The sequence below is a fragment of the Pipistrellus kuhlii genome, unplaced genomic scaffold (assembly GCF_014108245.1).
Source record: "Pipistrellus kuhlii isolate mPipKuh1 unplaced genomic scaffold, mPipKuh1.p scaffold_m20_p_12, whole genome shotgun sequence".
NCBI classification, from domain to species: domain Eukaryota; kingdom Metazoa; phylum Chordata; class Mammalia; order Chiroptera; family Vespertilionidae; genus Pipistrellus; species Pipistrellus kuhlii.
In genome coordinates, this window is record NW_023425427.1 from 5,156,655 (window position 1) to 5,184,136 (window position 27,482).

The window sequence follows — 27,482 nt, forward strand, 5'->3', positions numbered from 1 at the left end:
AACTGGATCTGGCAATGATCACAGGATCGTTTATTGAGTGTTTATTGTATGCTAGGTCCACATTTCCTTGCATCTTAAAGACAACCCCATGAGGTTGATTCTTTCCTTGTCCTCATTTTGCATAAGAAGAAACAGGTTTAGAGAGGTTAAGAGATTTACTCAAAGCCAAATCACCCGAAGGTGCTGGAGTACATCCCAAGCCCAGCAGCTGCTTTTAGAGCCCACGCTTCTCACCGTTACTTTCGTCCTGTGCCATCCTGTGTGCCCACGGGGGTGGGGTGGGCGGTGGCCTGGGTCTGCGGGACATGCGGGCGATGCTTTGCATCACAATCACTTGGCCACTTGTTGAAATGCAGATTCCTCGCCTCTACTCCAGACCTAAGAATCTGTACTTCTTAAACTCCCCTCTGGTCCCATGTACAGAGCCATCTGAGAAACACAGCCCCAAGGAGAGAATATGGGATGTGGGTTCCAGGAGATCTGAGTCTCAGTCTTGTCTTCAGTCTCTTGAGCTGGTTCCGTTTCCTTTCTGGGGCTGTCTCCCAGCGGTAAAACGGGCATGATGTTACACCCCGTGTCTGCCGATGGTTGTGGGAGTCTCCTGGGTGGATGGCTGGCCTTAGAGGGAAGGCCTTCAGAGAGCAGAGGTGCCCAGGACAGAGGCATCTCCTGCCACACATGAATGTGTGAAGTAGCAAGCCCGTGGCTCTCAGAGGCCCTGCTCACCTCTCCACCCTCCACAGCCTCTGACCTCTTCTTTCTAGAAATATTGGAGCATCCTGGATGAGGCCCATGTGCTCAGATTTCACAACAAGTATGGCCCCAGGATGGCCTCTGACCTCTCAGATAGGAGGTGCTGGGCTCGAATTTCTGGGGGAGGGGTGTGGCGTGGGCCTGCCATGTGTGCATCTATATTGTCAAACCCAGTAGATACCTATCTTTTCCCCGGGGCGGCTGCTGTGCTGGTCCATGGGAAGCCGGAGAAATGTGTGACGGAGGCTGGCTGGGCAGGGCTGGCTGCCCCGAGAAGGGGGATAAAGGAATCGCCCACCTAGGTCTTGGACTACCGGAGTCCCGACCTCAGAGCTGTGGCATGCCCAGAGCATTTTCCATCTCCATCCTGTTTGGTCCTGTGAAAGGCACGGATTTATTAAACACCCATTTTTATGGAGGAGGCCGCTGAGTCCAGGAAGCTGAGCGACACGGCCAAAGCTCTGATGTCTGGGGGGGCGGGAGGGAAGGGAGGGAGTTGGTAAAGTTTGAACTTGATCCCAGGTCCCTTGACAGTGAGCACAGGGCTTTTCGCACTGTATCCCACCCTCATGGCCCCTCTCCCCACCTGGTCTGGCTGTGGTGCCGGAGCTCTGAGCTGGAAGCTGGAAGACCTGGCTTCTGACTGGGCCACCATCGGGCTGTGAGATCCTAGGCTGGGCCGGTCATCTTTTCAAACTCCGGTTTTCGGTAAAGGGGAAAGGGAAGGTGTTTAGTGAGATCTCTTGTTCTACTTCTGCATGTCTAGGGAGGGGTGTCCGCCATGGGCTCAGGTCGGGGAAGTAATTGGGTTGGAGTGGAGGGAGGATTGCTTCGCTGGCCCCTCCTGACTGGTCCCTGTGCCTGGATGGCTGGAACCTCTCCCGGGAGCCAGAGTCGAGCAGCTGGCTGAGGGGACCCAGCGGCCTGTTTCCTAGGCCTAGGACAGGCCCCCTGGCCTCCTGGCTTCCTAAAGTAGGCCCCGTTAACGGCAACCTCTGCCAGCCAGCCTCCTGCCCTCAGTTTCCCCCTCCCTCATGCCTCTCCTCCCTCCACTCCTTGGGGGTGGCTCCCTGTTACCCACCCACAGGATCAAACCCGTGCTCCTCGGCCTGGCGATCGGCCCCATCCTGCTCAGCCTTCCTCCCTGCCTCCCTCCTCTCTCTGCTCTGCAGGCTGCCTGTTCCTTCTCTCTCGGCCACTGCGTCACTGACCAAATTTCCCTGCCCCTCTGGGTCTGGCACAAATGTCACCTCTACTCTGTCTCATCACCTCACTCAGGGCGAGCTACCCCCTGCACGGTGCTGGCCTGGGGTCTTATCAACCACCTTGCCTTACACTTCTTTGTCTCCGAGAGGCACTCGGAATTCTTAGAGGGCAAGGCCCTGGCCTCACTCTCGTCTCAGTGCCCACAAAGGTGTGGGGTCCGGTGTGGGCCTCCTTTGGTCTAGGACTGTGGTTGGCAAACTGCAGCTTGAGAGCCACATGCAGCTCTTTGGCCCCTTGAGCATGGCTCTCCCACAAAATACCACGGCCTGGGCAAGTCTATGTTGAAGAAGTGGCATTAGAAGAAGTTTAAAAAATTGGGCTTTCCAAAGAAATTTCAATTATTGTACTGTTGATATTTGGCTCTGTTGACTAATGAGTTTGCCGACCACTGGCCTAGGAAATGCTCAGAAAACCTTGCCGGATTGGGCTGGTTTGTAATTCGGGTTTGGTTTTTCTGCTCCTGATTCTGAGCATGTTGCCCGCACCCCGCTGTACAAGGCAAACAGGTAGGGGTCCTCGATATGTGCCCTGGGCCAGGCTGGCTTCGGCCGAGGGGCAAACAGAGAGGAGCCTTTGGTGTGAGAAAGACTTCCCGGCCTCCTCTGGATCGCTCTTGATCAGCTTTTTAAAAAAGTCTATTCTGGCTCCTCGGCATCACAGAGAGCAGTCCGAAAAGGGCGCCCGTCCGTCCCCTCCTGCCGGCTGAGCTGAGGTCTCCTCCAGCCGGGACCCACCTGATTCATAGGTTCGGAAGGGAGTTTGCAGAACACTTATGAAAGGTCTGGGGGGTCACTGAGTGGCTCCAGCGGCTCCTATGACTTTTCTAGGGTTGCAGGTATTTGTGGCCGGAACCTCCAGAGAAACTGTCTGTCCCCGAGTTCAGAGGGGGTTCTTGCGGCCCAGAGGCCAAAGGGGAAAAAGATAAGAAATGAGGACAGAGAATTTGTGCTGAAGCAATCGTTTCTATAAAACCACTGGGTTTGGAAAGCCCTTTCACGCACCCGGCCTTGTTCCATGTGGTCCTTTAACGTAGTTTCTGCCGGGGAAACTGAGGCTCCGAGAGATGCGTGGTGGAGCTCACGCAGCCGGAAAGAGGTCACCCGGACTTGAACTGCCTCACGCACCCACACCCAGTGCTCACTGCACTCCCGCAAGGAGGCAGGGCTCGGCGTGGGGAGCCGTAGTGACGGCTCCTCGTTCGGGATGAGGCTTTTCTCCGGGACACTCTTGTGTTGGAGTCCCTTTCCCCGTGACATCACGTGATGAGAGTGAACTCGGGCAGTGGCCGGCGGGCGAGGTGGGACCGGGGGGAGTGGGCAGCGTCCTTATGGGTTTAGGCAGTGCCAGGTGGGCCAGGGGACCAGTAGGAGCTCTCTGTCCTAAAAGAGGAAGCACCCATCCTCCTGTAGGTCACAGTGGCTGCTACCACGTGGGAGTAAGGTCCGAGGGACGCTGGGGGTGCTGGAGGGAGATGGAGGAAGGTCCTGTTTTCCGTTCAAATGCTGTCCAAGCCCCTTGCCCAGTTGGAGGCTGCCAGGGGCCCCTGGAGTCCCACAGTCTCCATGATGTTGTTGATGGTGCCACTCACTGTTGCTCTGTTTGCCTATCTGCACCCCTGCCCTGCCCCTAGACTGAGCACCCATGCACAGATGCTCACGGTGGACCCTTGTGGGTGGCCCTGCACAGGCCCCACCTCCTCAGAGGGGGGACAGGAGGACACGTGGGGCTAAACGAATGAGCAAATGAATGAATGACCTCTCTTAGCATCTGTCTGACTGTCACCAGCTGGAGACTGTGTGACGACCGAATCCAGCAGGAAGTGGCTGTTTGACAGGGGCCGCGAGGACCCGGCCAGGCCAGACAGAATGGGAGCCGGGCCCAGCTGGAGGCTTTCCCAGCAGAGGGTGAGCCGTCAGCGCGGGCCTGGCGGCCTGGCGGCCTGGCGCTGCTTCCCGGAGGAGAGAATTCCCAAAAGTCCCCCCCCCCCCCGCCTCGCCCCCCAGATAGGATCTGCAGGGCGTGCGAGGGGTTTGTTTTCGGCCAGGATGTGGGAGTTAAAAATAGCCGTCCCGATCCCTCGCGTTTGTGTCACCCTTGAGGCTGTGCAGAGCTCCGGGCTCCATTATCTCGCTTGAGCGGCTCGGCAGCCGCTGACGGAGGCGGCGGTCGCGCTGCCCACTTTGAAAATGGGCGCGGAGGCGTGTGCCCATCCCTCACGCGCCCAGAGTCTGGTGGCAGGACCTAGGCCTGCTCCCTGCCCCCGTGCCTGTGCTCTTCACCCTGGGAGGGGCCTAATGAAGAGGCGACAGAGGAGACATGGGGTGGCGGAGACCATAGGGGCAGGTTATGAAGCAAAGCAGCAGGACAGTGAGAAGACTAAGGACCTGGGGACAAAGGCTCATGATGGGGTTGGGGATCAGCTAGAGGCTGTAGTGGCTGGGGCAGGGGTGAGGGGGCAGGCAGGGTAGCGATGGGAGTGGAGCAGAAAAGTGCCATCAGGACCCCAAATCCAGGCCCCGTATACCATAACAAGGAGCGTGTGAACAGTGGCCGGCAAACTCACTAGTCAGCAGAGCCAAATATCAACAGGACAACGATTGAAATGTCTTTGGAGAGCCAAACTTTTTAAACTTCTTCTAACGCCGCTTCTTCAAAATAGACTCGCCCGGGGCTGCGGTATTTTGTGGAAGAGCCACACTCAAGGGGCCGAAGGGCCGCACGTGGCTCGAGAGCCGCAGTTTGCCAACCACAGCTTTAGGCCCTAGGGAGCCATTGAGGGTTCCAGAGCACAGCAGTTCCCTTTTATCAACAGTGCACAACAGTGAGTGCAGTGGTGTGCCCCCACCCCAGCGTTGCTTCAGGTGTCAGTTTAAGGTGTTTGGTAGAGCAGATTTAAAAAAAAAAAAAAACAACTCCTCAGAAGACACCTTGTTCATCCCTACCTTTCCTTCTGTAACCGGGCACCAAGGGAGAGGGAGCATCCCATTTTCTCCTGCCTTTGGGTTCTTGGAAGAGCCAGTTCTGGGCAAAGTCTTTATCTGGGTTTCTTGGATTTGTCTAGGTCTTAATCTAGGTCCTTCTGGTTGTCTGTCTATCTGTCTTCACCAGGAATTAATGGAGAGGGAGGAGGCGTCGGCTGAAGTTCTGGGGGAAGGCTCTTCTCCCCTGGCTCTAGTGCCTCTGGCTCTGGGCTCCTGGCCACTGATAAGCTTCCAGACCCCAGAATCCATTCTCTTCCTCCCAGCTTCACCCCTCCCCCCTCTCCCAGGATCCCTGATCAGGCCCCAGGTCCGAGGGGCAGCCTGAGCAACCACTCCAGCAACGCTGGCCTCTCCTGCTGCGCATTCTAGTGCCCATTGTCCCCTACCCCACACCTGTATCCCCCTCCACTCCTTCCCCAGCTAGGCCGGAGGCCCCTGGGGGCCGAACCGGATCTGAGCTGGACAGACCATTGGGAATCTATAATGCACCCATTTTAGAGTTGGGCAGGCAGAGGCCTGGGTTTGCCTAGAACTCACGAGAAGCTCATGGCAAAGCTGGGACTCGAACCCTGATCTCCAGCTCCATCCTGGCCTTCAGCCGTAGCAGCAGCCTGCTTTTCAGAACCACCCTCTCCTTTCTGGGCTCCGGGAGCCGGGATTCCCAGCTCTGTGAGAACCCCTGGTTCTGCAGCCTCGACTCCTCCTGGGGCTGGGAGCCAGCAGCGCCAAGCCCGTGGCTTCCCAGAGAGGCCTCCTGGCGTCGGCAAGGCGTTGGCTTAGTCACCGGGATGAGATCACTGCTCACCTCGGGATGGGAACTTTCACTCCGAGCCACTTGTCGATTTCGTGCATGTGTGCAAAAGAAAAACAAACCTGCTGGTTGGGACTTTGCACTTGGCCCGCGGGCTGCGGGCCTGGGGAAGCTGCCGGGCCACGATAAGCCCCTGGGCGGTGCCAGCTCACAGGTTCCCAGGAGAGCGGCTCTGTGTTGAGAAAGAGCTTGGACCGGGCACCGGGACCTGCTGTTAGTGTTTGCTCTGCCTCACGTCAGCTGTGTGACCCCTAGCCAGGCGCAGGGCCTCTCTGGGCTGCAATAATAATAATTGCTAGAGCAGCTCAGACTCTCCATGGGCAGACCCTGAGCTCAAGACCCACCAAGAATTAGCCCATCAGGTTCTCACACCTAATCCGTGAGATCCTCTTACCAGCTCCGTTTTGCAGACGAGGAGACGGAGGCCCGGAGAGGAGCGTGGCTTGCCTGACATCACCCAGCGGGAAAGGAGGTCAGGTGGAGTTGGAGTGGAAGTCTCCCCTGCTCCACAGCTCACGGGGTCAGTCACGGTGCCCTCGGCCCTCGGCTGCCGGGCAGACTCCCCTGGGACTGTGAACGAATGACTGTGGGATATTAGGTGTGATGGAGCAGGAGTCTGGGGAAGGGAGTTGTGGGTATGGGAAAGTCTGAACTGAAGAGACTCTGTGAACTACTTATTTATTTTTCTTGTAAAGAAACACAGTGACTCAGATCAGCCAAACAAAAAGGCGTTTGAGTACGGGTTTTCGATGATGCCCAGAGAGAGAGGACAGCACAGGGAGAGAGAGCTTTCTTTAACACACCTGACGTTTATGCCTTGCTCGGCAATTCAGATTCCACCAGAGCTTGTTTCTGTGGTTTCGTCACCCCCGTGAGTGTGTGTTGACGCAAGCCTGCTGGGTGAGTGAGTGACGGTGGGGTGGGGGGACTCGAACCAATTTGAGACTCAGTTCCTCCCTCCTTCCAGAGAACCTCAGAGTCCACTCTCCGGGAGAAAGGGTGCTCCATCTCTGGTGAGGCCACAGTTGGTGTGTGGGGAGGGCAAGAAGTCTGGGGGGGCTTCCTGGAGTCGGTGTGGCCTGGAGCTGGCTCCCGGAGGACAGTTGCCCACGTGTCTACCAACAGGTTGGCAAAACCACTGCAGCCTGGTTCTCTGTGGCAGCCCTGCAGCCTGGTCAGCTGGGTGGCCTGACAGAGCGGTCCTTTGGGGGAGGAGTGCCCTATCCTGCCTCTGTTTCCTCGTTTAGACCTGAGCATTCCGAGGTCCCCTGGCAGACCTTTGGAGAGGGTGCAGGGGGGTGTGGCTGAAGAATCGAGTTTGAATTCAGGGGATGAGTCTGTCCCTTCCACGGAGTGCCCTCAGGCAAGTCGTTTCTCTGACCTCGCCTCAGTTTCCTGCTCTGTCCAATGAGGATAATAGCGACGCCTATCTCATCGCGTGGCTTTGCAGCGTGAGGTCATGCAATGCAAAGTGCTCATCGCGGAGCTGGCACGGGGTCAGTGCCCGTCATTACTCACCGCCGCCCGCGCTGTTGTTTTTAGCTCGGGACACACCTCTCCACCTTCACCTCTCCCCTCCCTCCCCTCGCCAGGCCACCGGCTTCCTGTTGTTGACATCCTCCTCAGCAGCCAGCGCAGGGATGTTAAGTATTTATATCCTCGCTGGAATGTCTCTTTGTATTGTCTAGTTAATTTCTTGATTGAATCAAGGCAAACAATTTCACTTCCTTTCCCGGGTAGGAGCAGGAAGAGAGGCCTGGTGCTTTCTGGACTCTGACTTGAGAGGGTGATGGAAATATTCGGTGGTGCTGATGCCTTCTCCGCCACGCCTGCTCCGTCTCAGAATACCTCCACGGGCCCCATAAATCACGCGGCGGCCACGCGCGTGGGAAACATCAATCTTGTTGAGGATGTGGATGGGTTTCTGTCGGTGCCAACCCACTGTTCTGACACTTTCCTGCCCGTTCGCAGAGGGGGCGTTGAAGAGGCATTTTGAATATTTAGAATTGAATGGCCTGCGTGTATTGGGGAAGTGCTGGCCGGCGGAGTGTAAATCAATAACCTGGGTGTAGGTGGAAGGCTTCCCCTGGGGAGGAGTGATCAGCTCTTCTTCATGCCTCGATGGTGTTGCTGGCATTGGGTGCTGGGAAGTGCGGTGGCTAAGGGGCCTGGGTTCTGAGACTGACATGCCGGGGGCGTGTGATCCCTGCCCTGCCAGTCAGTCGCTGGTTGAATTAGGACGGCCACTTAACTTGTCCTTGGCCCTAACGCGAGGGATACGATGGCACCTGCTTCCTGGGAATGCGGTAAGAACTGCGCTTTGTACGGTGCTGGCGCGTGGTAAGGACTCATACGAGTAAGCCTTTATTTGAACTCAAAGACCTCACCTTCTTCTTTATTTCGAGACCCTCCCCACTCTGACTTTCCAACCTCACCTCCTTCTCGCCAGGGACAGCCAGGACCAGCCTGCCCAGGGCTCTCCGGCTTCCGGCTCCTGCTTGGGCAGCCTCCTCGACGTGGAATGCCCCCACCTCTGTCTTTGCTCCTCCTTTTTCCTTCAGAGTCATCTCAAGCACTGTACCCTCCATGACATTTTCCTGTAGCGCCCCAACCAGTTAACCCCCCCCTCATGCCTCTTGTCTGCCACCGTTGCTGGCCTGAGGGTTTTCCATGGGATGGCAGTTGGGGAAATGCTTTGGAACCAAGGAGTTTGGGAAAAGGCCCCGTGCTTTATGTAGGCCCATTGGTACAGTGCCAATTCCCCTGAGCAGTTCTAAAGGCTCTGAGAAGCCCTGCCGTAAAGAAACCTGCTGAACTAGTTTACTCTGGAACTCTTCACATCCCTCACCAGAGGACCTGCTTCTTGGAAATACCCATTGACAAGGCTCTGTGGCCTTCGTAGGGATGTGGCATTGTGACATCTATGTAATACCTTGACGTTATCTTCCATTTTATATCAAGGAAACCCAGGCCCGGAGGGTTCACTAATTGGCCCCTGGTAAACCTGTGTGTCCCACCATCACCTCCTGGCTGGACTGACGGGCCCCTTATGTGAATGTCCAGGGCCAGGTGGTGAGGAAGGGCTGGGAGTGACGACGCAGAACCTGCTTTCAAAGAGCTTTTGGGCTTTGAGGGGATGAGATGGACACATGGACTAGAGAGAGATGGGCTGCCAATCCTGTATCCCCAAGCCCTTGTGTAACAGCAGCCCCGGCCCTGCCTGTGTTCCCGCCAAAGAAGGACCCGAAAGTCAGATGTCCTTGGAGAGCTCAGCCCTGTCCCCAGGGCCAGGGACCCTCCTGCTGCCTCCCATCCCAGGCCCCAGGGACTCCCATGATCCCGCTGTGGTTCAGTCCTGCGGGCGCACAGCTGAGGGAGGGGGAGAGCCGGCAGCAAGGAAGAGAAGAGCCTTCTGTTTATCAATGCACAGGCTTCCCTTGGTTTCTGGGGAAAAATGCTTTCTTTTAAGATTCCCCTTTTATTATCTGACATTCTCAAGGGAGCAATTACCTGACGGTGGGAATTATCTGCTGCCTTTATTCCAGCGTCTGTCTGCCCGAGTCCCTTCTTGGGGTAATTGATTTTGGTAATTCAGAACTGGGTGTTGTTTCAGGCTGGTGCAGAGGCAGGGGGATGCCCACAAAGGCATCTTCCAAGGCGTTGGCAGCCGGCGGCGCCACCGGTGATGGTGATGGTGGGGGTGGGGCGGTGACTGCATTAATGTATTTCTTACCTTTGAATTTTTCTTGTATTGAAGGTGCGTGGGTTGCACGGGAGCTTGACTGGCTGTGGAACTGGGGGCAGGTTTGCAGTAGGAAATGAGGAGCTGAAGATAGGCCTCAGGCCTGATGGATTTGGTTGTCCCTCACCCCAGGCAGGTCAGTCTTGGGCATGGGCCCTGGCCTGACCCTGACCCTGGCCCTCCCACTCTTTGGCCTCCCAGAGAACCAGGAAGGCAGCGACGACTCCTCGGAGAGCCTGTAGGGACAGCAGCTGCTGTGAATCGGCTGACCTTCCTTCTGGGCAGACCGCAGAGCTGGCTCTGGCCCCCGGGCACCGCTGTCCCCTGCAGGAAGGACAGGGTAGGGAGCCTGGCTTAATGGGGACACGGAGCACAGCGTGAAGGGAGGACTTACTTCAGTGTGAAGAGACCCGATGACACCGGGAGTCTGATCTGTTCAGTGGATAAAAAAACAGTGGGGGATTTTCTCCCCAAAATGACACGCCCTGGCTAGTGCCCCAAGAAGGCCCAATTACAAATGAGTGAATGCTCTGGAGAGGAGAGGGAAAGCTTGGACTGGAAGGTTCCTCAGGTCTTTCTTCTGCTTCTGGGGCTTGTCTGGAGGAAGCAGCATGGAGAAGTGGCTTCTGTGGAGTCTCTCTTCTCCCCTCTGCCTCCAGCCCTCCCTCATGTTTGGGCCCAGCCACAGAGGCGGCCTGTCCTTTGTCTAACGATCACCCAGTCCTTCCACAGCCGTCAGTCCGGGTGTCCTTGGGCATTTTCATGCCCATTGTACAGGTGAGGAAATGGAGGCCCAGGTGATCTGTCCAAGTTTCCACCTTACGCCTAGTCTCCTGACTCCTGGTTCGGGACCCTGGGGGGATCTGATGGAGGCGGGTGGGCACTCATGAACTGCCCAGCAGAGGAGGGGGTGGGCACCCAGGGGGAAGGGATGCTTTCTCTGGCTCCATCACATCTCTTACTAGAGTTGGCGCTACATTGCTACATTCAATGGATTCTTGTAGAAACTCTCTTTGTTTTCTTTCTTTCTCCAAAAGAGGAATTTGCATTGGAGGCACAATATCCAGGTGGCATGCACATTATCTCCCCTGAGCAAAACAAAGCAGACACCGGGCGCTGAGAAGGAGCCAAAGCCACTTCTTGGCTCAGGAGAAGTATGTGCTTAACGATATGTGTCCGAGCCTCGGTTCCAGGCGTGGTGGGGACGGCGGGGGTGGAGGGGGCCTGTTTGCCAACTCTGGCCGACATGTTGGGGTTACAGAAGCGCTCTCAAGGATTGAAAACAACTGGTTTGAACCTATGTGTCGTTGTGAAAGATTCCCGCAAACTTGAAAGGGTCAACTATGTATGCTTGGAAGCCCTTTCTGGCCAATGTAATATTATCCTGTAGAATCAACAGGTGCCTTACAATGGGATGGGATGTGATGAAGGGGTGGTTGTTGGAGGGTGTGGCTCCTTGCTTGCTGAGGCTCCAGGGAGGACTTCCTGTCCTTTGACTGTGACCACAGGGAGCTGCATAGACCCTGATGGAAGGCACGTATTTATTGAGTGCCTACCATGTAGTATCAGGCGGACTCATACCTGGAGACCACATCTGTTTATGGAGTGCCTCCCAAGTGCCAGGCGCTATGTTAGTGCTGACTGAGAAGCGGTGTGATTTAGGAGCCCCTGTAAACCAGCTCTGTTGCCTGGAATTCCACCATCAGGGATTGATTCCTCTGGCTTCAACATTGCCCTTTTAGTTCAGGTGTTGGGTATGAATGAAATCCTGAATGGGGGTCCCATGCATCTCTGAGCCCTCCTAGGGGTGGAAGTTATTGTTGGAAATGTGGAGTGAGAGGAGTTAAACAGGGGACCAGGGTGCAACACTGGGCTGGTAGTGGAAGCCGGGGTTTGTACATTGTATGCCGTCGTGTCTACCCCACCCTGAGTGGCTAAACTTAGCAACAGCCAAAAATTTTAATCACCAAATGTCTTTTAGTGGTCATTGTTTTCCAAGTTTGGATCCTAAAGGCAAAACAAGAACGAAAGGTCCTTCCCGGCTCTCGTCTCCTTCCACAGCCTTCCAGATCCTTCCGCTCAGATGGGTGGCACCCACTCTGGCCACCTGGGGTCAGCGGCTGGAGGAAGTTACCAGAGCCACCGCCCGACCACCACCACCACCACTCTTCCCAGCGGGAAGAATAGTTGTCTGCTTCTATCTGTTCACCTTCCAGGTCCCAGGGACCCCTTCCCGAATGAAAATATGGGTCACCGGCTGAGTAACAAAGGCTGACCCTCCCCTCCCCGCACAGAGGGGTTAAAAGTACGTGTGGCCTCTGAAGTCCCATTGGGTTCAGCACCAGGATTGACCTGGGCCTGCCTGTCAAGATCCTGCCCTTGTGTGATCAGAGGCACAAAGCCAGAGGACACACGCTGGTGTCCATGTGGTCTAGCCCCCTACCTCCAACCAGAAGGGCATGGCTGTTGGTGCTTCTTACCCTCCCTTGCCTTCTGTAGAATGTTCCATCCATAGAATCTATGATATTTGCAGCTTGCTGGCTGGGGCTCAGCCCAGACATCTCCGGGGTTTGTAGGACAAGGGTGTGGTCTGACCAGGAAGGCCACCTCTGCAGGGACAAAGTGGGTCTTGAGGGGCGGCCTCCTGGGGACCTCCAGAACCTGGCACCGAGCTGGCTCCCTTCCTTATAGTTCAGTACATGGAAGGCCACGTTGGTTTTGTCAGATGCAGGGGGTCTAATGACTGAGGGCCCCCCACTGCCTGTGTGTGTGTGTGTGGTGGGGCGGGGGGGCCTCTGCTTCCCCACCTCTTTGTTGGGAGGTAACATTCCACTTCTCAGGACTTGGGCTGCCAGCGGATTGAGCAATGGTGTGGGTGAGAGCAAAACAGAAGTGGACAAACTAATAATTAACAGATGTCAATTGTTAATAGCTTAAAAATACCGCCAGCACCCCGCCCTCCACCCCCAGGGGAGGGGAAACAACATGGTCACTTGGCCCCTTGGAAGAGGTTGATTCCCAGCCAGCTTGGGACAGGTTTGGCCTAGAGAATGACAGGTACTGTGGGGTGTGTGGGCCAGGGGCGGGGTGAGTGTCATTGCCAAGGCCATTGGGCTTGGAATCACTTTGCCTCCCAGGGTTTCTCTTGGGGTGAGCGCCGTGGCTGCTGAGGGAAAGGGGAAGTTAGAGGGGAGCTTGGGAAGTGCCACGAATCTGTCCGTGCCCTGGCCCCCAGTGCACCCCGATCCAGGCCGCCGTCTCTGTCCCAGCTGGACTCACTGCTGTGTGTCCCTCTGCAGCCTGTCCTCTTACCGGCAGCCAATGTGCCTGTGGTTTTTAATTCAGCATGGATCGGGTGGAATTGCTCCCGGCTCCCACTGCTCTGTGGCTGGGCCTGCCCGGCATATACCTACCCCTTCCCTTCCTCACTGCCCTGCAGCCCCTCCGACCTCTCCTTCAGCTCCTTTCATGATGTCTTGTCCACCCCTGGACCTGGCCTGGACGGTTCCTTGGCCTGGACCCCTCACTTCCTTGGAGCTTCCCGCTTCAGCTCGCACCTTCAGCGTCCCTCCTCCGGGAACCACGTGTCTAGCAGAGGGTGACCCTCCCCAGTTCGTGTCAGCCTGGATACTTGACTTTTCCTTTATAGACATATTGGCTGCGTATATGTCTATACGTCCGTACGGGTATGAGTTTTTTAATGCTTGCTTTTGAGTGTTTCCACGGGATGGAAAGCCCGCGAGAGCAGACTTCCTGTCTGGCTTTTCACTCGGAGTACCTGGCATCGTTTCTGGTACGTTGCAGGTCCCGGTAAATACTTGTCAGAGGAATGCATGGGTGAGCCAATGGAGGCCTCAGGAGAGGCCCAACCCTCAGCTGGGTGACCGCCATCTGGACTCCCAGATGTGGGACCTTCTGCTTAAACCAGGACAGTTGCAGGGAAACCAGGCAAATGCCCTCCCTAGGGACTGGGTGTTGCAAGGTCCTCGTGCTGTTTGAGGCTCACAGCCTTAAGCAGTCTGGTGTGTGGGTGCCTGGGGTCATGCAAGTCCCTGGTAAGGGAGCGGTCAGCTCTTCACCCCCACTTTGCAGCTGAGGTAGGTTTGACACCCCCAAAGTCAGCTCCAGAAGGCCACGCCAGGGTCCTTGCTCTGACTTCCCAGCTGGTCCCCACATGGTGAGTCTGTTTGGCTGCCGTCACAGAATGTCACCTGGGGCTTCAGCAGAGGAAATGTGTTTTCTCACAGTCCTGGAGGCTCCAAGTCCAAGGTCAAGGTGTTGGCAGGGTTGGTTTCTTCTGAGGCTTGTCTCCTTGGCCCATGGATGGCCACCTTCTCACTGCTTCTTCACATGGTCTTCCTCTGTGGACGTGGCCCCCTGTGTCCTTGGGGTGTCCAATTTCCTCTTCCCATTAGGACACTGGTCAGATTAGACTAGGACTGACCCACTCTAATGGTCTCATTTTAACGTAATCTCCTCTTTTAAGACCTTATTTCCAAATACAGTTGCTTTATGAGGGACTGGGGATTAGAACTTATCACTTAGGCCTGAGTGACACCCCTCTTCTCCCCAATATGACATCTAAGGTGCTGGTACCAGACAGGTGGAGCTTTACCTGGGGAAGAGGTCTCCGCTTCTTGGGGGCTGGGGAACCCCAAGGGTAATGTTTGGACTTTAAAGATTTGCTCAGCCAGCATGGCTCCGGGGTGAGTGTTGACCTATGAACCAGGAGGTCGAGGTTGGATAACTGTTCAGGGCATATGCCCGGGTTGCAGGCTCGATCGCCAGTGTGGGGCATGCAGGAGGGACTCAATCCATGATTCTCTCTCATCATTGATGCTTCTATCTCTCTCTGAAACCAATAATTTAGAAATTTAAGTTTTCTTTGCCTCTACAATGTTTATATATTTCCTTTTCTTCCACATTTGTCTGTTCTCTCATCAAGCCCAGCTGGTTCTGTCTGGACTGCAGTTCCCACCCCCAGCCTCAAAGTTTGGGGGGTTGCCTCGGGCTCCTTCCTGGTGCAACCAGCCCACTGCTCACCTTTGCCCTCTCACCCTGCTCCTCCTCACCTCATGACCTTGGCTCAGGTGTCTATACTGAAGCAGCCTGTCCAGACAGGACTCCATGGTTCCCAGCCGGGCTGCCCTGAGCAGGAGCTGGTCTCACCCCTGTGGCCCTGGGCTGGCCAGCACCTGGCACATTGTATTATAATATTCACAGAGGTTTGTGGAAAGCAGAGAGGAAGGTGTCTGTGGAGCAGACTGGGGAGGGCACTAGAAAAGACTGCAGCCACATCAGGTTACACCACTTGCTAGGCGAATCTGGACATGTCAGGGCGCTTCTCTGAGCCCTAGTTTGCTCATCTGTAAAACGGGGAGGCAGTAATAACTGTTTCCTGGGATTGCTGAGAGCGTGAGGTGACAGAGTCTTATTTGAAACATTCAGCAGGGTGCCAGGCAGGTACTACGTGCTCCATAGGGTTGATTCTGTTACGTGGGGTTCATCGGCTTCCGCAACAGACCTTCCTGCGAAGCTCTGAGGCTCCCTGTTTCCTGCCCCATCAAACGCATGGTTGCGGGCCTGCGGGAGAAGGGCCCCTCTGAGATGTGTCTGCATCCCTCACCTCTAGGCTCAGCTGTTCCTGTTTGTCACGATAAGAATGAGCCCTTACAGGGATGGCCCTCGCCTGGGTCCTCTCCCTCATGACCACTCAGCATCTTTTCAACACCCCTGTCATTCTTTCCCCCATTTTGCAGAGGAGGAAGCAGAGGTTCAGAAGGTCACCCAGCAGGTAGCCACAGCGCCACCACGCTGCTGCCTCCAGAATGCCTGGTCTCTGAGTCCCCCCGGGGGGCTAACGTTTGGGTGTGGGCTAGGGAGGGCAGAGTAAAAATGAACCTTTTGTCTTTATTTTCTTCTTTTTTTGTGTGTGAGTTATGGCTGCTCTGAATTCTGAGCTGCCACTCCCTGAGGCCACCAGAGGCAGGGGGTCTGGCAGGAAGCTGACCTGCAGCAGATGAGCTATAGCCTGTCTGGTGCTTGTTTGTTTTGCACTGAGAGCTAGTTACCTACGTTTAACAGTCAGGAGGCTTTTACATTAACATCTGGCAGCTGCTCCGGGGATGGGATCAGCTGGCCATCCTGGCCTGCTTGCCAGAGGCGCCTCGGTGGGCTGTGGTGTGCGCGCTCCATTTGGCTTGTTCCGCTCATGCCCTTCCCTCCCTGGCTCACACTGGCGTTTGTGCTCTTGAATCCGGAGTGGGGCGGGGGACAGGGCTGGGGCTCACATAGGTGTGCTCCTAAGGGCAGGCAGCATCCTAATTCAAGGCAAAATGAGTGGCCCCAGAGATGTTAACAGTGCATGGGGCTTTTAGAAATGGTAATATGGACCAATAGCACCCCAATAAATTAATAAAAAATAGCAATATGTGAAGAAGGGCATCCATGGACTGGGTACATGGTTCATGAGCTCCTGCTCTGTGCCAGGCACTGGCTAACCCTGGAGGCTACGGAGTATGTGGGACACAGACTGTCCTCAGAGAGCCTGCATTCCAGGGGTGGGGTACCTGGCACACCTTCAGGGAGGAGGATGCTGGAACAGGCACAGGAGCGTGCAGAGGCATTCCAGGCAGAGGAAGTCGAGTGAGCAGAGGTGCCAAACTGGGACCTCAGCGGGCTCCCGGTTGGAGCTTTAGTTGGGGGCCCTCACTTCGTGCCCCTCCCTCGGGGAGCCGGGCTGGGGTAGGTTTGGGGTGGACTTCAAGAGGCAGCCAAAGTGGGGGGGACTCAGGAGGCATTTGGAGTGTGTTTTTCTCAGGGCACTTCTGTGCCCTCATGTACCTATGAATCCTCAGAAAATCCATGAATCTGATTAACAGTTTTTAAAAACCATTATTCTGTAACCTGCCTGCTTTTGCTCAGTAAGACATTTTGGAAAGGTTTCCTTAGTCACACAGGGACCCCTGCCTTGCGATTTCTGTCTGCTGCGTCTGCAGTTGCGGGTGCAGCGCTGGATTTAACCACCCTCCGTGGGTTCTGAGGCCGCACGGTGTTCCAGGGGGCACCCCGTGGGCCTCACCAGGCTCAGGTGCCCGCGCCCCTCTGTCCAGAGGAGGCACATTTATTCGGAAAGTGGTTATTTCTGCCAGGAGCTCAGAGCAGCAGTCTTGGTTTTACCTTGGCTTTGAATTCAGGTCTAGCTCCGCTCTGGGTTCTTCCTGAGTAACATGCGGGTCCAGGCCATGCAATGCCCGTTCCCAGGCCCCTGAGCTCTCCTGGTTGACTCGTCAGGGGGCCCCCAGCCGATGATCCTGGGGGAGCTGCCCCTGCCTGTGTGCGTGTGGACCTGCCTCTGGTGGAAGGTTGGCATCGCACCTGGCTCACTCTTCCACCTGCCAGAATGATCTTCTTCATCTTTCCTTCTGGAAGAGCTGCCGTGGGGTCTCTGGGCCTGGTTGGAGGTATGGTAGTGAGGGATGATGAAGAAAAGACTCATGCAGCCCCTACCCAGGCAATGCTAGTGGCCATCCTAGTGCTAAGAGCTAGGAGGCCCTGGAAGACTTCTGATGCTGCAGAGGGTGGTCAGTCAGAAAAGGCTTCCTGGAAGAGGTGGTATTAGAGACAGTGGGGTTTGGAGAAGGTCTCTGGACTCTGAGGGAGCCCCTGGGCTGGGGGAGGGGCAGGGGCAGGAAAGGGAGAAAGGGTTGTGGAGGAGCCTGGCTAAACCTCCTTCAGAGTGACTCTCTGGCCACCTGTGGTTGCAGGGAGGACCATTGGGGGGGGGGGGGGGGTAGGGGAGAGGGAAGATGCTAATGGAGAGATCTGGAGCCAGATAAACTAGGCTCAAACCCTGGCTCTGTCGGTTTCCATCTGTGCCTCCTTGGGCCAGTCACTTAGCCTCTCTGAGCCTCAGTTACTTTGTCTGTAAAATGGGATCATAGCAGTGCCTTGATTACAGGGCTGGCAGGAGTGTTGCCTGAGCTCTTGCCTGGGCACTGGTCGGCACAGACCTGCACAGAGTACCTGGGCTGGGTACCGTGCCGGGGACCCAGTCACCGGGGCATGGGATGGCGACTAGAGTTGGCAGTGGGGTCCGGGTGAGGCCAGAGACACGTCCTGTGTGCAGTTCGTAGGTGAAGGACGCATGCTTGTGAAGGTGACCATGACGGCCATGCTGAGTCCCTTTTCCTCCCACCCCACTCGGGGAGCCCTACTTGGGGTTCCGGAGGGAAAAAGGCAATCCCTTCCGGGACAGCAGAGAGGTCAGGAGCCTTTGGGGCCAGAACCCGGGCTGAAAGGTGGCCTGGGGGTATGGGAGGGGAAAGCCCAGACTGCTGGGGCCAGAGGGAGGCGCGGGCTGACAGCGGCCGCCAGACGTGGCTCAGAAAATGTGGCCAGAGATGCCCTCCGAGCAGCCTGTGGGCGCGGCCCCGTGGCGCCCTTGCTTTCTGGGTAATTAATGTGTGTTTGACCCTCTTGAGAGGGCCATGGTGGGTACGGCAGGGTGGCCGGGCGGGCGCCGGGCAGACAGTGAGTCCACTCCAGCCTTCCGTGGCCATTTGTCACCTGTCAGGCCTGCTCTGTGGGGACATAAAACAAGTTCTCTGGGTGGCTGGCTGCCAAGGGCCCGAGGCCCTGCGCTGGGCTGTCTGGGGCACAGTGTCTCCAAGGGGTTGTCCTCTAGGGCCTGTGCCAAGCCCGTCCCGCTGAGGGGCTGAGGGCCAGGGGTTTGGTTCCTCCGGGATCTGACTGCAGCAGGTGGGTGGAGACTGAGGCACCCAGAAGGTTAGGGACACGCCAGGCAGCACACAGACAGAACCTGGGCTCCGGGGCCAACCCTGCTCTTTTCCCCTCAAGCCCCCGCCTGTAAGCCAGGGCTTCTTAACCAGGAACCCCGCGTCTCTGTGGAATCCAGCCTCTGAGAACTTGGACAGGGAAAAAAAATGGCATCTTTCCCTTCACAAACTTCTAATCACAATTGCAAATTGTAATTCTTTCCATTGCAAACGTAGGTGACTAACCACAGTGGCGTTAGCTGTTCTGTGAGTTTGTGGAAATCGTAGACACTGTCATGCCATAGTGTAGATGTGTGGATATCTTAAAGCGTTCAAACGAGGTCTTGTTATTAAGTTCATCAACACAGAAGCACATGCACAGGGTGTACCCAAAATGCGTATGTGCACTTTCACAGCTGGTAGCTCCATTGGTGTTCCTTTCTTCTCCGCCAGACCAAGCTTTGGACAAAGGAAACCCACCCTAAAATGCCGCTGGAAGTTTGAAAACGCAGATGAAGTGCAAACACTGCCTTTATAATCATTCTAAGTGTGCATACGTTTTTTTTTTTTTTTTTTGGGGGGGGGGGGTGGGGGACACCTATATTGCTGTAAATGTTTTTTAAAAGTTGATAACCGTATTTCAATGTCATTGGTTTCCTTTGTAATCCTTGGTATTTTATTTTCTACATTTAAAAATATTTTCCCGCCGAAACGGGTTTGGCTCAGTGGATAGAGCGTCGGCCTGCGGACTGAAGGGTCCCAGGTTTGATTCCGGTCAAGGGCATGTACCTTGGTTGCAGGCACATCCCCGGTGGGGCGGGGGTGTAGGAGGCAGCTGGTCGATATTTCTCTCTCATCGATGTTTCTAGCTCTCTGTAAAAAGTCAATAATATATATATATATATATTTAAATATATTTTCCTGAAGGTCTTAGGCCTTGCCAGAGGCCGGGTGGGGGTGGGAGGGTGGGGGGTTGGGGGGGTGGTCCATGGCACCAAAAAAGTAAAGGACTTTCAGGCTGGGTTCCCTCACTCCTTTACAGGATCAAGGTGTGCTGTCCACAATGATTGACATCTGCACTGAATCAGCTCTGTGTCCCCAGCTGTGGGCTGGGCCTGGAGGGGGCTGGAGGGGAGGGGTGCCTGCCCTCCTGGGGCTCCTGGGCTGGTTGGAAATGGGGGGGCGGGGGAGGGGAAGCAGGACCCATACACATACAGCTTCCACACTGGGGTGCATGGGGGAGACACGTCCCAGGAGCTGACATTGGAAAACCCGCGGGGGGCCAGTGCTGTGGGGGCTCTGAGGAGGGAGAAGCCACCTCTATGGCAGGGACCTGACCCTTGGGCCGGCTTCGTGGAGGAAAGTAGCACTGGATTTGGGACTTGAGAACTTGGAAGGGGGAGACAGGGGGGAAAGCACGGCAGGCCCAGGCTCCACATGAGCCGAGGCATGGAGACCAGCAGGCTGGGCACACGCTATGAACGTGGAGGAGGGGATGGCAGAGACTGCAGAGGGGAGGGTGGGAGCCCCGGAGGCATGGCAAAGAAGCGGGCACCCTCTGCCAGCCCGGAGCGGCGGGCTTCTCCGGGCGGAGTGCTGGGTCCCAGGAAGGCCTGGCTGCTGGTCGGAGGGACATCTGGAGGGGATGGGACTGAGGCTGGCTGGCCAGCGAGGAAGCTGAGCCATGCAAGGAGGGACATGGAGACCTGATCTGAGCCCACATTGGGGGTCCTCATCGGACCAGAAAGGGGAGGCGCCCAGAGTGGAATGATGGGTCGGAAGGTCCATAAGACCTCAGGCACCAGAGTGTGAGTGGCCGGGGGTGAATCCCAGCTCCGGGGTTCGGGCGGGGGGGTCGTTAGCTGCCTGTCGATCATCCCCGCCGGTTCTGTTTGCTCGCCTGACACACTGGGTGAGCACCCGCCGGGCAGGGTGGTTGGGAGCCAGAGATGGGACAGTGCATTTAGAGCTCAGCACAGGGCCTGGCACACAGTAAGCGGTGGCCACGCCACAGTGAGGACTGCTTGAATCGCCGAAAATAAAACAGCGTCCCGGGGGTGCATTGGAAGGGAGGGGCCGCGGGGAAAAGAGAGGCCAAGTCTGAGGTTTTAGATCTGAGGCGGGTGCTCAGAGAAAGGGCCATGAGGAGCTCCTCTTGGTTCCCAAGTCCCAGAGCAGGGCGGACAGAGACCAGCATCCTGCCCTGAGCCCAGAGCGCTTGCTGAGCAGGGATATTCCCGGTGGGTGGGCTGGGGGGCGAGGGAGGAAGGCAGGATCTTCAAACCCGGGCCCAGCTCCCAGTGGGACTGAGCCTTGGCGCCCTGGGCTTCCCTCTTAACCTCCCACACTCAGCCGGCCCCTGACTGCGGCTCCCACCCCCATAAGCCTCCCCCCCCCCGCCCCCCCCCCAGGTCCAGGGCCCAGCTCTAACCGCTGAGCGATGGCAGTGCTCTGGGCAGTGGGAGCCCACGGACGCCTGGAAATAAATTTGCCCTGTTTTGTAAAGCACGCGGAAGCATATTGGGGGGGTGGGAGTGGGGCTTAATCTTCCTAATAAATCGTGCTCAGATTGTGCACTATTAAGCCCCCGGAAAATTCATGGGCACGCTGGGAATAGAGACCTCGTCGAGAAGGTTTGACACGAACAACACAGTAAACGCGGCTTCTAAATTGGGTCAGGGAAGCCTCGGAGGCCCGGAGAGAGGACCTTCCCGCTCGCTCACTCGCTCGCTCGGCCCTCCCCAGGCCTATAAATTAATCACGCACACAAAGGGGCCTTGTCCTCTCTTGTCGGAGCCGGGGGGGGTGTCTGTGCCCACGGCCCCCACCCCCACTCCCGCCTCGGCTCCCGTGCTTTGTCATTCCCGTGTCTCCAAAGCGAGGTGGGTGTCCATTTCAGCAAGAGAGATGTAGGTTAGATAGGGGGAAGGACTTCCTGGCGGAGGGCGGGGCGGTGTGAAATCCCGGAACGGGCCGCTCAGGGAACTTGAGGAGACTCCTTTCTTTGGGGCTTTTAAGAGCTGGCAGGCTCTGTCCCTCCTGCCCCATGACAGCCCTGACCAGGACAGACGTTGCCCCAAGGTCTGGTCTCGGGAACGAACCAGCCTGGAAATGTGCCTCTTGCTGGGCATCTTAGGAAATGTATTTCCTGCCTGGCTTAAGCCAACTGGACGTGGGGCCCGTATCCTCTCAGCCCAGGCCCCTCACCGTGGTCTAACCCAGTGTTTTTCAACCTTTTTTGGGCAAAGGCACACTTGTTTCATGAAAAAAATCACGAGGCACACCACCGTTAGAAAATGTTAAAAAATTTAACTCTGTGCCTATATGGACTATATATAAAGTAATTCTCTTGAATAGGAATCAAATAAACACAAAGAAAGTATTTTATAATCACTTTATTATGAAATATTAAGTAAACAAAATAGTGAAAAATTATAAAATTCTTGTCTTGTCTGCACCTATGGCACACCAGGCAACATCTCGCCGAGGAACAGCGGTTGAAAAACGCTGGTCTAACCACATAGCATTTGGAAAAGGGAAGTCAGTTACTGCTCTCTGTGGTTCCCGGGTTACTGCTAATCCTCAGCAGGTTCCCGGCTTCCCTGCCGCTATCTGCCTGCTGGAATCCTACTCAGAAGCCCGGCCTGGAGGCCACCTCCTCGGTGAAGCCTGCCTTGATGCCCCCCCTCCCCCCGCCCTGTCAGTCAGAATGGGTTACCCTTCCTTAGGCTTCCTCTGCTTGGGCCCCTGTGGGTGGGTTCCTGGGGGAGTTCATGTGTCCCCCCCAGACTGTCAGGTCCCCAAGAACAGGGCCTGGGCTGGAGTCCCCTTGGACCCACACAGTCCCTCCCAGGACGGTGCCAGGACTTGCATGGGTTTCCAATGCCAGCTCCTGGGACGTGTCCCCCCCATGCACCCCAGTGTGGAAGCGGAAGGGCCTGGCTTCTCACTGCCAGCCATGGGAATCCCCGGCTCCTGAGCTGTGAGTAGAGCAGTCACGGCGGGGAGGCACGGGAGGCTGGCCCCGGCAGGCCCCGTCTTTACTCCCTCAGTTCTGACACTTCACAAGTCCTTATTCTTTATTATTTTTTTAGCCTGATGAAAGCCCGCTGATTCTGCAGGTCTCTGAGGGCGGTGGCATGGTCCCCAGGTGTACACCGGAGGCCCCACCCTGAGATGCCGTGTTCTGAGGAGTCCCCTTTGCACATGGAGACCAGCCCAGCCTCACACAAGCCTGGGCAGGTGCATGCAGCCTGTGAGCGCGGCCTGCACAGGGTGACGTGTGGGTCTGAGCCTGGGCGGACAGCGGGGGTGAAGTTCACCTAACTGAAGGGGATGAGGCCCCGTGATCCAGCCTCGGGGCAGGCATGGAAAGGAAGCGGGGGGAGGGGGGCAGGAGAAGGCAGTGGCCAGCCTGGTCAGTCAATTAGGGATACCCCCTTTCTGGGGGTATCTCTGGCCCCAGCCCCCCGCCTTGGCTAGGCTGGGATGAAGCTGTTTCTCCACCCCCTACCCCTACCTCTAACACCACTCCACCACAGGGGCTGGGCTGCTCCCTGCTCACTTGGGCCTCAGAGATGCCCTCAGCCCCCTGGCCAGCCTGTGGGCCACCAGGTGTGTCAGTGGCTCTGTGTGTGTGTGTGTGTGTGTGTGTGTGTGTGTGTGTGTGTGTTGGGAAAGCTGGTGTTGGTGAGGTGACTGCATGGTGGAATGCTGGCTATGGCATGAGCTGGCCAGACCCGGGCAGTAAATGCCGCCTGAAGTCAGCAGGTGGAGAAAGAGAGTCATGAGACCTGTGGGGTCAAGGAGGCTTTGGGGCTACTCCCTGGATGCCGCCGATTCGGTGCTTAAAAACAATCCCGCACTTCAGAATTTTCCAGGCTCTGTCAGATGCACACACTCCCTCAGTCCCCGGTGACCTGGGAGGAAGCGCGCTCCGTGTTTTCTGGGCCAAGGGGAACATCGTGTTCCAGAGGAGCCTGCGAAGGACCGCCGGCTCCGCTGGGGGTTCGGCGCGGTCTCCTGGGACCTGCTTGGACACGGAGCGAGGGAGGGTTGGCTTTGCTGTCTAGATGCCCTGCCCTCGGGGAAGGCCGTCTGGGAGGAAGGTGAGGATGTGGGTGAGCAGACAGTGGAGGAGAGAGGAGCTCTGCGGGGGAGGGGGGGGGTTGGGCATCAGCAGGGCCTTCCTGTGGGTACTTTGGAGCAAAGCAGAGAGAGTGGGACATGGGGGTGGTGGAGGCCATCCAAACACAGGGCACCTGTGAGTGAAGACAAGACAGTGGGACGCAGACTCAGGCCCAACCAGCTTGCAGGGCCCACTCAGCCTGAGCATCTCCGGCGGGTGGGCTGGGCAGTCAGATTTGAGGAAGGACCATGCATGCTGTCTCGGGTCCAGAAGTCATTTGAGGGCAAACTGTGGCTGCACCAGCCCCCTGTCTGTACCCCAGAGGTCCCCCCTCCTCTCCTAGCCTGGCCTGCTCTGTTCCTTCTCTCCTGGCCAGACCTCCTGCTCCAGCCCACTTCTTTATTCTCCGTTTAGCATCAAGAAGAGAGACACTCGCTTCTTAAGATGGCAAAGTGACTGAGGAGAGGACAGCAGTCAAAGGAAGAGAGGTGGTTGCCACGGAAACTAGAAAGTGGAAGCAGAAACTTTGAGGAGCAGGAGGGGAGGGAGCAGGCTGAGGGCCGCGGGGAGGGGTGGCCTGGCCCAGGCTGGCCCGGACCAGCCCCCTCCGCCCAGCACCCCCGCCAGAGGGAGCCAGTGGGCTGCCTGGTTGCTCCCCAGCCTGGGTGTGTGGGTGTGAGGTGCCTGGCAGCAGAGTGATGCAACCCCCCCCCCTTCCACATCCCCCTCCCCGCCCCACAGAGCTCCTTTTCCCTCCACTGTGTCCGTGAGGTCAGCAGCTTGTGGTCTCAGGAGGAGCTGGTGAGGTCTGCCCGGATCCCTGCACGGTGGTGTGGAACCACGGTCACACTCTGCCAGGAGCAGCGCAGGGAAGTGCTCCCTGCAGGTCTTTGCACGATGGCTCCTCCGCTGTTCCAACACGCAGCAATGACGTGGCCCAGGACCGGACAGTTTACAAGGCAGCTTCCCACGAGCTGCCTCATGCAAGTCCCGTGATCGTCCTGGGAGGGACCAAGCGGGGAGATGAGGCCCAGAGAGATGAAGGGACTTGCCCCGGGTCACACAGCTGAGGACCACCGGGGTTGGGAGTGCAACCCCTGGGCTGTCAGACGCTGCAGCCCTGAGCTCCCCCCGGTTCCTGTGTTGATTTGTGAGTGGGTAGCTCTGCCTGGAGCTGCGCCCTGCCTGTAGCCTGGCAGCAGAGTGATGCACCCCTCCCCCTTCCACACCCCATTTCTCATCCCTCACTCTTTCATCTCACCAGCCTTCTCATCCCTCACTCCTTAGGACTTCCTTCGGGCACTGCCATTGCTTCCTGTACAACCCTAGGGAAGTTGCTTCTCTCTGAGGCTTTATTTTTCCATCTGTAAAGTGGGCATAACAGAACCTCCTGTCTTGTGAGGATGAAAAGTGGCTGTGAGGATGCAGGGAGACAATTCAAATCCAGTACTAAGCACAGTGCCTGGCACAGAGGACACCCTCAGAAATCTCCTTCGCCACATTTGACCCTCACAAGCACCCAGTGGGGGAAGCCGGGCTGGGGTGCAACCTTCCTGTAGTGCAGAGACGTGAAACAGGTCTGATGAGTTCCTGCCTCGAGCCGGGGAGTTGGAGAGGGAAGATCATGGCTGTGGAGCCTCTGGGAAGCAGAGGCTGCACGGGAAGCACCAGAGTCTCCAGCCCTAAAGCCGACCCGCAGGACCCCAGTGGGCACTGGGCATCTCTGCCTCCATTCTCTCTGCCAGGCTGCCCTGCCAGAGAGGGGGCGGGGAGAGGAGCTGGGCCCCTGCCCAGTCAGCCCTGAGTGTGAGGCTCGGACCTGCTCACAGGGCTGGTCTGAAAGGGGCCCTCTGAGCCCCACATGGCCTCGTGGGCCTGTTCCTGAGCTGGAGCCCAGCCTCAGATGTCTCCTGGGAGAGGCCCAGGGAGCCAAGTGTGTGATTGAATGGCAGAGAGGCAGCACGCTGCGTGAGAAAGATAATGGGGGAATTTATGGGACGGGCTATAAATCATAGAATGGAAAGCATTGAAACCTGCGGGAAGGAACATGAGTAAGTCCTGAGCTGTGGCTTGTTTGGGGGGCCAGGGGAAGGAGGGCATTTTGCCCCATTTTGCTGAGATCCCAGGAGCTTCAAGATGCGGGAGGCCCCGCGGTCTGAGGACTACAGTGTGCATTCGCATAGGCTGTGCTCTCCCCCAAACACGGCCGTGACGCCCCCCTCCCCTCCTCTTGATTAGCAGTAGCCTGGTGACAGCCTCAGGCTGGACACAGGGGTTCTGATGGTGAGCCAGGCAGAAAGGACCCGGCCCTTGTGGGTAGGGGGGAGCACTATGCCAGAAGAGGAAGATGTGAGATGAATCATCAAAAAATAGATCTGTAACAGCCAGAAAGTGGTAACAAGTGTCCATTAAAAAAAAAAAAAAAAGTGTCACTGCACAAGGTGCTGGAGGAAAGGTGCAGGGAGCTTAGAGAGATGGATGTGGGGGGAGCCGTGGGTCGGGGGGAGCAGAGAGGGGATGCAGTGAGTTTGGGGAGAAGGGGGCGGTTTCTCTGGAAAAGAAGAGCGAGTGGGAATTAGCCAGGTGGCTTGGGAGAACCCCAGGGACAGAGATGAGCCAGAAAAGTGTCCCAAGACCAGCGAGGCCAGGAGGACTGGCACAGAGGCTGTTTGTGAAATCCTTGCTTTGGCTGCTTTGTGGAAAACAGACTCAGGGGACAAGTAGGGATTTGGGGGAACCAGTTAGGGGGCTGTGGGAGTCCCCGAGGCTAGAGATGGCAGTGACCACATCCAGGTAATGATGGCGGAGATAGAGATGGACAGACAGACTCCAGTCAGAATTTGGAGTTAGCAATAATCTGTTCACAGAGGGGGCTCAGCGTCCGGGAAGCGCACCCCAAGTCCTGTGTCCTAGAAGTGGGAACTATGGGAGCAAAGACGTGAGGGGGAGAAGTGGGGGCAGGGGGAGGCCTGGGACCAGTGTGGCTGAGGACAGGGTAGGTGTAGGGAGTGATGAGAGGGGAGGTCGGGGAGGGGGCTGGGCAGCATCCATGGACCAATACCCCGGGCTGGGAATGCAAGCCAAGGCTTGGGCTTCATTGCTACAAAACACTTATTTATTTAATTATTATTATTATTATTATTATTATTATTATTACAAACGGCTCTGTCCTCTTGGCGCCTGGAAAGGGGCTGGCAGGTTAATTACCTGGGACAGGTGGAGGGAGCCCATTTGTGGCAGCGGTGGGGCCCCCGGGGCCACCGTTAGGAGCCAGGCTGTACGAGACCAAGCCCTGTCTCTGCCCCAATCGCCGCTTGTGCTATGCTGTTCTCTGACCCAGCGTCGCCTCCTCAGGTTGTTATAAGGATGTGCTGAGTTCACTCTGCCTGGCAGAGAGGAAGCACGAGATGGGGGGTTCGTAACCAGATCCTGTGTGACCTCGGGCAGGGCTCTCCCGGCCCGGGGCCCCGGTCCCCCCTGGCTGGTCTGTGCGGACACGGTGGGTGAAGGTTTGCTAGTCTCCGTGGTGCCAGCCGTGTGGAGAGCGCGTCCCCAAGCTGGCAGTGTCACTTCCGCCGGGACCCAGTCCCTCCCAGCCCTGTAAGGAGACACCAGGCCTATCGGGGCTGTAAGGGGATATTTCCATCAGCCCAGGACGCCGTGAGGGCGCAGGGCGCAGGGACTGAAACAAAGGGGACCAGTCAGGGCTGCTGCCCGGCCTGAGCTGACCCGCTGGACCCCAGGATCTGGATTGCATTGGGGAGCCTGGGGAGGGAGGGGAAGCTGGGTGGCACCTTGGAATGGGACCGGGACAAACTGGCTGTTCTCTGTCCGTTCTGAGCCCCGTTCACCCGTCTGCACTGCGAGGTTTGAAATTCTGCATTTTTACCATGCTCCCTGGGGGACACGAGTGTCCTAACGCCTGAGAACTGGGGTTCTGGGCCATCCCTTTCACACCAGTGGGAGCAGGGACCCGGAGGGGGTGTGGAAGACACCCCAGCCACTCAGCAGGCTGGGACCCAGG

General features: G+C 56.9%; 1 protein-coding gene across 1 annotated transcript in view; it reads left to right on the top strand.

Annotated features, from left to right (window-relative positions):
* LOC118716123 (DAB2 interacting protein) overlaps positions 1 to 27,482 on the top strand; it is a 174,968-nt gene that overhangs the window by 21,134 nt on the left and 126,352 nt on the right. The gene's annotated exons all lie outside the window — the stretch shown is intronic.